This window comes from Coenobita brevimanus, chromosome 69 (assembly GCF_032717465.1).
Source record: "Coenobita brevimanus isolate Jiangsu-jjx chromosome 69, ASM3271746v2, whole genome shotgun sequence".
Lineage (NCBI taxonomy): Eukaryota > Metazoa > Arthropoda > Malacostraca > Decapoda > Coenobitidae > Coenobita > Coenobita brevimanus.
This window is the reverse complement of record NC_137022.1, coordinates 15,416,436-15,424,151: the sequence shown is the minus strand read 5'-3', so window position 1 is coordinate 15,424,151 and position 7,716 is coordinate 15,416,436. Positions and strand designations below refer to the sequence as shown.

At 42.5% G+C, this 7,716-nt stretch overlaps 1 non-coding gene across 1 annotated transcript; it reads left to right on the top strand.

The window, feature by feature from the left end:
• Positions 1-1,218: 1,218 nt before the first annotated feature.
• LOC145406269 (5S ribosomal RNA) lies at positions 1,219-1,337 on the top strand. Its single transcript, XR_013898522.1, has one exon. It is a non-coding gene; the product is annotated as a 5S ribosomal RNA (ribosomal RNA).
• Positions 1,338-7,716: the final 6,379 nt, after the last annotated feature.

Genomic DNA, 7,716 nt, shown 5'->3' with positions numbered 1-7,716 from the left:
CCCTCATCCCATCTCCTTCCCCCATCACATCTCCCTCTCCCATCCCATCTCCTTCCCCCATCCCATCTCCTTTCCCCAACCCACTTCCTTCCCCCGTCCCATCTCCTTCCCCCGTCCCACCTCCTTCCCCCATCCCATCTCCTTCCCCCATCCCATCTCCTTCCTCCATCCCATCTCCTTTCCCCATCCCATCTCCTTCCCCCATCCCATCTCCTTCCCCCATCCCATCTTCCCCCTTCCCATCTCCTTCCTCCATCCCATCTCCTTCCCCCATCCCATCTCCTTCCTCCATCCCATCTCCTTCCCCCATCCCATCTCCTTCCTCCATCCTACCTCCTTCCCCCATCCCACCTCCTTCCCCCATCCCATCTCCTTCCCTCATCCCATTTCCTTCCCCCAACCCATTTCCCTTCCCCATCCTATCTCCTTTCCCCATCCCATTTCCGTCCTCCAACCCATTTCCCGTCCCCATCCCATCTCTTTCCCCCATCCCATTTCCTTCCTCAACCCATTTCCCTTTCCCATCCCATCTCCTTCCTCCATCCTATATCCTTCCCAATCCCATTTCCTTCCTCCATCCCTTCTCCTTCCCTCGCACCTTTCTTTCGCCCATTCCTTCTTCCCCCATCCCATCTCCATCCCGCACCCTTTCTCCTTCCCCCAGTCCTTCTCTTTACCCTCGCCCCTTCCCCCATCCCTTCTCCTTCCCCCATCACCTGTCCCTTCCCACTCCTTCTCCTTCCCCCATCCCATCTTCTTCCCTCATCCCTTCCCCTTCTCCCATCCTTTCTTCTTCCCTCATTCGCTCTCCTTCCCTCATTCGCTTTCCTCCCCTCATCCCATCTCCATCCCCCATCCCATCTCCTTCCCCCATCACATCTCCATCCCCCATCCCATCTCCTTCCCCCATCCCATCTCCTTCCCCCATCCCTTCTCCTTTCCTCATTCGCTATTCTTCCCTCATCCCATCTCCTTCCCACATTCCATTTCCTTTCCTCACCTCTTTCATTTCCCCATCCCTTCTTCCTCACCCCATCTCCTTCCTCATGTCTTGTCATTCTCCGTCCCTTCAAACTCTCTTACCAGTCCTTCTGTCTTTCCTGTATTCCATACCCTCCTATTCAGCGCCTGCCTCCTTCTTGGGCAACTACTACCAAATTATCCTTCCTGATTCATTCTTAAATTACTACCAGTAATATGACTTTATCATTCCTGCCCTACAACGGCCATACCACGTTGAGTACACCGCTTCCCGTCCGATCAGCGAAGTTAAGCAACGTTGGGTCTGGTTAGTACTTGGATGGGTGACCGCCTGGGAACACCAGATGCTGTTGGCATCCCTACGTGTCAAGTGGGGTTGGTGGAGGATTAGTGCCCCTCCCTGTAAAACAATTAACTCTAAGCCCTTGGCCACCCCGTCTGGGATACATGGCGTCTGGCAATGAATGAATGAATGAAAATATGACTTTATCATTCCTGCCCTACAATTAGCCAAACACCTTCCCTTATAATATACGCAGTTGTCATAATCGCCGCGTTCCAGGATACCTAGAAAGTAATTATGCTCTAATGAGAGAGCCCACGCATACCTTGACTTGATGTGCCGAATTTCTCTTGTTTTCCATTTTTTTGCTTGCCTGCGTTTTATACATCTGTTCATACAGTATTATAAGGAGTTTTTTTTTTTTTTTTTTTTTTTACTTTTTATACGTGGTACGTATCTGACACAATAGTTTTACAAAATCTTTATCATCCGTGTTTTTTCATATCTACTATGTACTTTAAAATCTTCAGCCATGTCTAAGGTCAGCAAACTGATACGCTGCGTGCTTGGCAAAAATAAAGATAAGGAAAGTGAGGAAAAGGAACTATTAGTGGAAGAAAAGGGTACAGAAGAAAATGTAAAGGAAGTAAAGAAGAATCATGGAAAAGGGGATAACAAAAAAGCAAGGATATTCGTAAAATGCATACTTAGTCTGTGGTGCATCGTAGTTGAAGATGATGATTATGAGGAGTACATGCCAGCAAAGAAGTAAAATGGCCGAAGTGACGGAAGGGCAAGATGAAGCAATGTTATTCTACTTCACTGTGCCCAGCTAACCACACCAGTATTGTCTTACCTCACTCTGCCCAGCTAACCACACCAGTATTATCTTACCTCACTCTGCCCAGCTAACCACACCAGTATTATCTTACCTCACTCTGCCCAGCTAACCACACCAGTATTAGGCCTACCTTACCTCACTGTGACCAGCTAACCTTACCATTGTTATCTTACCTCACTGTGCCCAGCTAACCTTACCATTGTTATCTTACCTCACTGTGCCCAGTTAATCTTACCAGTGTTATCTTACCTCATTGTACCCAGCTAACCACACCAGTATTATCTTACCTCACTGTGCCCAGCTAACCACACCAGCATTATCTTGTCTCACTGTGTCCAGCTAACCACACCAGTGTTATCTTACCTCACTGTGCCCAGCTAACCTTACCATTGTTATCTTACCTCACTGTGCCCAGTTAATCTTACCAGTGTTATCTTACCTCATTGTACCCAGCTAACCACATCAGTATTATCTTACCTCGCTGTGCCCAGCTAACCACACCAGCATTATCTTGTCTCACTATGTCCAGCTAACCACACCAGTGTTATCTTACCTCATTGTACCCAGCTAACCACACCAGTATTATCTTACCTCACTGTGCCCAGCTAACCTCACCAATGTTGTTTCACCTCACTGTGTCCAGCTAACCACACCAGTGTTATCTTACCTCACTGTGCCCAGCTAAACGTACAAGTTTAGTCTTGCTTTACTGAACCCAGCTGACCGCATCACATTAATCTTACTCCACTGAGTCCAGGTGACCACACTTACTGATCCTGGTGCACTTTTCTCAGCATGTCATACTTTAACCACTTGACAACACTTTATATCTCTCTACCAGCCTAGTGATCACAAGGAGTCTTCAACCACTGCACATTCAGGTATGGGGGAGTCCACTTGACGACACTTTGTATCTCTCTCACTTTAACTTTTTTTTTTTTTTTTTCCTTCATGCTTTTTCTTCTTCCTCCTTTCTTTCTCTTTCCCAGTCTTGTCTTCCGTCATTTATTTATTCGTCCTTTCTTTCTCATTTTAGGGTCATTATTATGTTGTCCAGGCAACAGCCAGTATTTGCTTAACTTTGGTAAATTTACGACTCACTCTGAACTTAATACAGTCGTTTGGCGATAGCTGCAATACAGTACTATAAAAAAAAAAAAAAAAAAAAACTCATACCAATTAATCTGGCCAGGCATGTATGGCAATACTGTTCCTGCTGAGATTCTGATTGGCTGGAGGTGTTTGTTCGATTTCGTTGTTGCTTAAACCGATGCTCTCTTTATTATGAGATGTGATACAGAGTTTGTCGACAAAATACTCGTGAAAAGCAGTAAGAAATCCGTTATATGCTTAACAACAATGATGTTTTCGTAGGAAGATAGAGATATGAGTCAACAAAGTATTTAAACAGTCCAAGTCAAGGTCAGCATTCGAACAATTCCTTTATGTCTCCGACACTCCATAATATAACAGAAAATTAAGGAAACCTGCTTAATCTAAGCGTTGGCATAACACATTTAAATTTTAAAATCAGTTCGTATTGTGATAATAAAGGAGATATAATGAAATAGTTTTCCTTTAGCCTACTTTGATTTTTGCAATTTTTTCGAATCTCCTTCCCCTTTAGAATTTTTAATTATTCAGAGTTGTGGCACGATTAAAGGGTTCGAACTGATCTTATAATTTAAATGTGTGTTATACCAATGTTTAGATTAAGCAGGTTTCCTTAATTTTCTGTTATATTAAGGAGTGTCGGAATATTAAGGAGTGTCGGAGACATAAAGGAATTTTTCGAATGCTGACTTTGACTTGGACTCTTATAATACTTTGTTGACTCATATTTCTATCTTCCTACGAAAATTTCATTGTTGTTAAGCATATAACGGATTTCTTATTGCTTTTCACGATTGTATTGTCGACAAACTCAGCATCACATCTGATAATAAAGAGAGCATCGGTTTAAGCAAACAACGAAATCGAACAAGCACCTCCAGCCAATCAGAATCTCAGCAGGAACAGTATTGCCATACATGCCTGGCCAGATTAATTGGTATGAGGTACAGATTTGTGAACAAAGTAAAATAAGTATACTTTATTACACAGAGACAATGATACGAGAAACATAGTAAGAAAGAGGCTGACGAAAGAGGAACGTAGTATAATAATGAGAATTTGATCAATATAGTTATAATGGAGAGAGTATGATGAAGATGATAAAAAATGGAATGAGGGTATCGTACAGTATGGCATAACATGAGAATTGATAAGTGTGACAATGAAACTATGAGAGAGAGAGAGAAACTGCGATAAAGAAGGAGCATGATAAGAGGAGATATAATAAGAGACAGGATGGAAGACTGGTAAGCAGGAGGCGAGAACGACCGAGATGGATAAATTCCCAGTTTGAGGTTGGACGGCTGGGGTTCAATCCCAGCTTCCTTTTATATATTGAATTATCTATCAGTGTATTTACTTATCTATCCGTCTGTCTCTCTATCTATCGGTATATCAATGTATCAACCTATCAACCCATCGTGTATTTGTCTCTCAATCTATCTGTCTATCTATCTATCTATCTATCTATCCATTTACAACTACAGCAGGACGTTATTGGGACGGGGTTAGTTGTACCGACATCACACCCCTTCAATACGATGATGTAATTTATAGTTTATTCTTGCTACCACCGGACGATTTTATTCAGCTAAGAGCCCCCTAGCAGAGCAGGGGTTAACGTACACCAGACGATACCCAACCCCTCCAGTTCCAAAAGTCTGCCCTAAGCTGCATAGAATCGTCTGCAGATACGAAAAATAACATGAATAATAAACAGGAGATGAGGCGGGCCAGAGTTCAACGGCCTGGGTCTCTGCTACCCAGTCACCGATGTCGACTGCCTTCTTGGTCTACTTTTCTCGTCGTCATTATATCCACCACCACCATCATCATCATCATTATATCCACCACCACCATCATCATCATCATTATCACCACCACTGGTTATGCAGATCACACTAAACAACGTGTTGTTTTCTTTTCATCTTTTTCTGTACAACCATTATTATCATCAGTACTTTTATCAGTACAATTGTTATCTTCAGAACTACCCTACATCATCACCACCACCATTAGCTGCACCACCACCATTAGCTGGTTTAGATCCAAGCTGCCACTATAGTTCTTTCACCAGATCTTGGCGCAGGTTTCCGTTATTTGGGAGCAAATTTCCCGTTGCTGAATGGTAGATGAAGACTGTTTCGGCTATACATCCTTTCCATAACACTTCCTCCTGACTAACACCATATTCTAGAGTCTCTTGTTAAAGCCTGACAATGAAGATGGAGTGATGGCAATTTTAGGTCAAGGTAAAGTAGGCGGAGAATAATAGTTTTTAAAGAACCAAGATATGCAGAAGGCGATATGGAGAATGGTAGAGCGGTCTGGGATTATTATAGGTGTATACGGTAGAGTTTGATCCTTTTTAGTTTGACCTCCGTTTATTTATTTTCAACCTCATTTCTTTGTTCACTCTATTTTTTCCCTTCCCATTTAGTTCACGATTTGATTCATTCCTGTCCTTTTTTCCATAATTTTCTGTTTTCCTTCAATTTCTCCCTTCCTTTGATTCATTATTTTTCGTTTTATCTTTTTCCTTTTCTCTCCTTCTGCTTCTTCTTGTCCTTGCTTTCTCTTGTCCCTTTTTCCTAATTGTATCGTTTCTGTCTTCCTTATTCACTCTTTTTTCATATGTCTCTTTTCTGTCTTCAGTATTTTCCAGCAATAAAACAACAAGGGAAGAAGAAGCCAAATGGAGGTAAGGTGAAGCGGCCTGAGACTCTAACACAGGTGTCTCCAGTTCGACCCTATATACGAAGAGCTCCTTTTATGTTCTTTCTTTCTCATGTCCTTTTTCTTTCTTTATCTTTCCTTGTCTCCCTTAGTACGTGATTCCTAAGTTGAATAAAATGGTCTGGTAGCAGCAATAAACTAAAAATGACGTCACCTGGATTCAAGGGGTTAACCATGATGACATATTTTTATAGATTATTCTTGCTACGGATAAGCGATTTAATTCAGCTTAGGGCAGGCCTCGTAGTGAAGGGGTCAGACAGTCTTCATTAATTCTTGGTACTGCAAGACGATTTTGTTCGGGTTAACAGAGATCACCCAGTACTGAATTACCGTACTGTTTTCTGGAATACTGCAAGGCTGGTATCTCTGGTCTAATTTTTTTATTTTTAAAATTTACTCTTTATACGTCCATCTTAGGCCTTAGGCTGAACAGTTTGTTCCCTGAGGCCCAGCAGTCCTCCTTCATACCATACATCTTCCACGCGACACCATTCCGTCGCTATCAACGCACCGTCCATATTGAATACATGGTAGGGCTGTCTCATTGAGGATTGGTCTGTTGGTAATAGTGAGGATGTTTTTACGACATACTGGCGGGTATTGAAGTAGATTAGTAAAGTCTGTTTTAACGAAATCCAAATCCTTAACCTAAACTCTGCCCCAGCCAGTATTCAAACTCACATCAGTTTAGACAGCAGATAAACTCTCAGCCGACTCGGCCATGACGACCTGAACATCGCTATCATCACTATCATGATTTTTATTACGAGTGTCCTCATCACTATTATTATTATTATTATTATTTTATTTGTTTTTTATTATTATTATTGTTGTTGTTGTTTTGTTGTTGTTGTAGTTTTTGTTGCTGTTGATTTTTGTGGTAACATATTCGTATCACTTATTTTCCACGACACATTTTCCTCATTACTGAATTTTTGGCGGAGTTTCATATTTTCATTTTTTTTTGGTGCACAGATTCGTGTGTATCCGGGTAGATTTTAGGTATATTTTCTCCCGGGTGGTAATTAGGATCCCAAACCTATAGAAAGCCTCGCCGAAGCTTCCACAAGTCTGTGGTGGTGCAGTGGTCAGGACACCCCAGGTAAAGCGATGGGCTTGGAAGGGTTCCACGAGTCATTAGTTGTTCGAGGAGTGGAGAGAGCGCTCTTGCACCTCTGACCCTGGATGAGAGAAGACCTTGGGGGGGGGGGCATTAAGACTCTGATGGTAATAAGACATCGGATGTAATAAGACCTCATTGGCAGGACGACTCCGTGGGAAGGAAGACCTGGGGGAAGACAGCCCGGGGACAAAAGACCTCAGGGAAACTGTCAGGAAAAATTTTCGGAGAATCGCATGTACTGTACCTGTAAGGTCCAACAGCTGAAATACGATCTATTTATGTCGAGCTTGAAGTGATCTGTCTAGGTACAATTGAGATAGGATCTAGTTATGTCCACTAGGTAATAACTGTAATAACTGGCCTGTCAAGTCACAGCTGGATAGGATTGAGTTATGTCGAACAGATTTCTTATTCAAGCAAGAAAAATAGGCAGGAAACTGCCTTGCAATGACGGGAGACAAATATAACGAAAATGAGTTTCCCTACTTGCAGATGATCCTCAACTTCTTGAAGACGAGATGGGAGAATTGCATAGAATGGTGAGTAGGCCATCTTATGATGTGTACACTCCTCTGGAGTGGGGTGGAAAGAATACTTCCCCTCTATCCCTGCTTGTCGTGCGAGGCTATTAGAAGG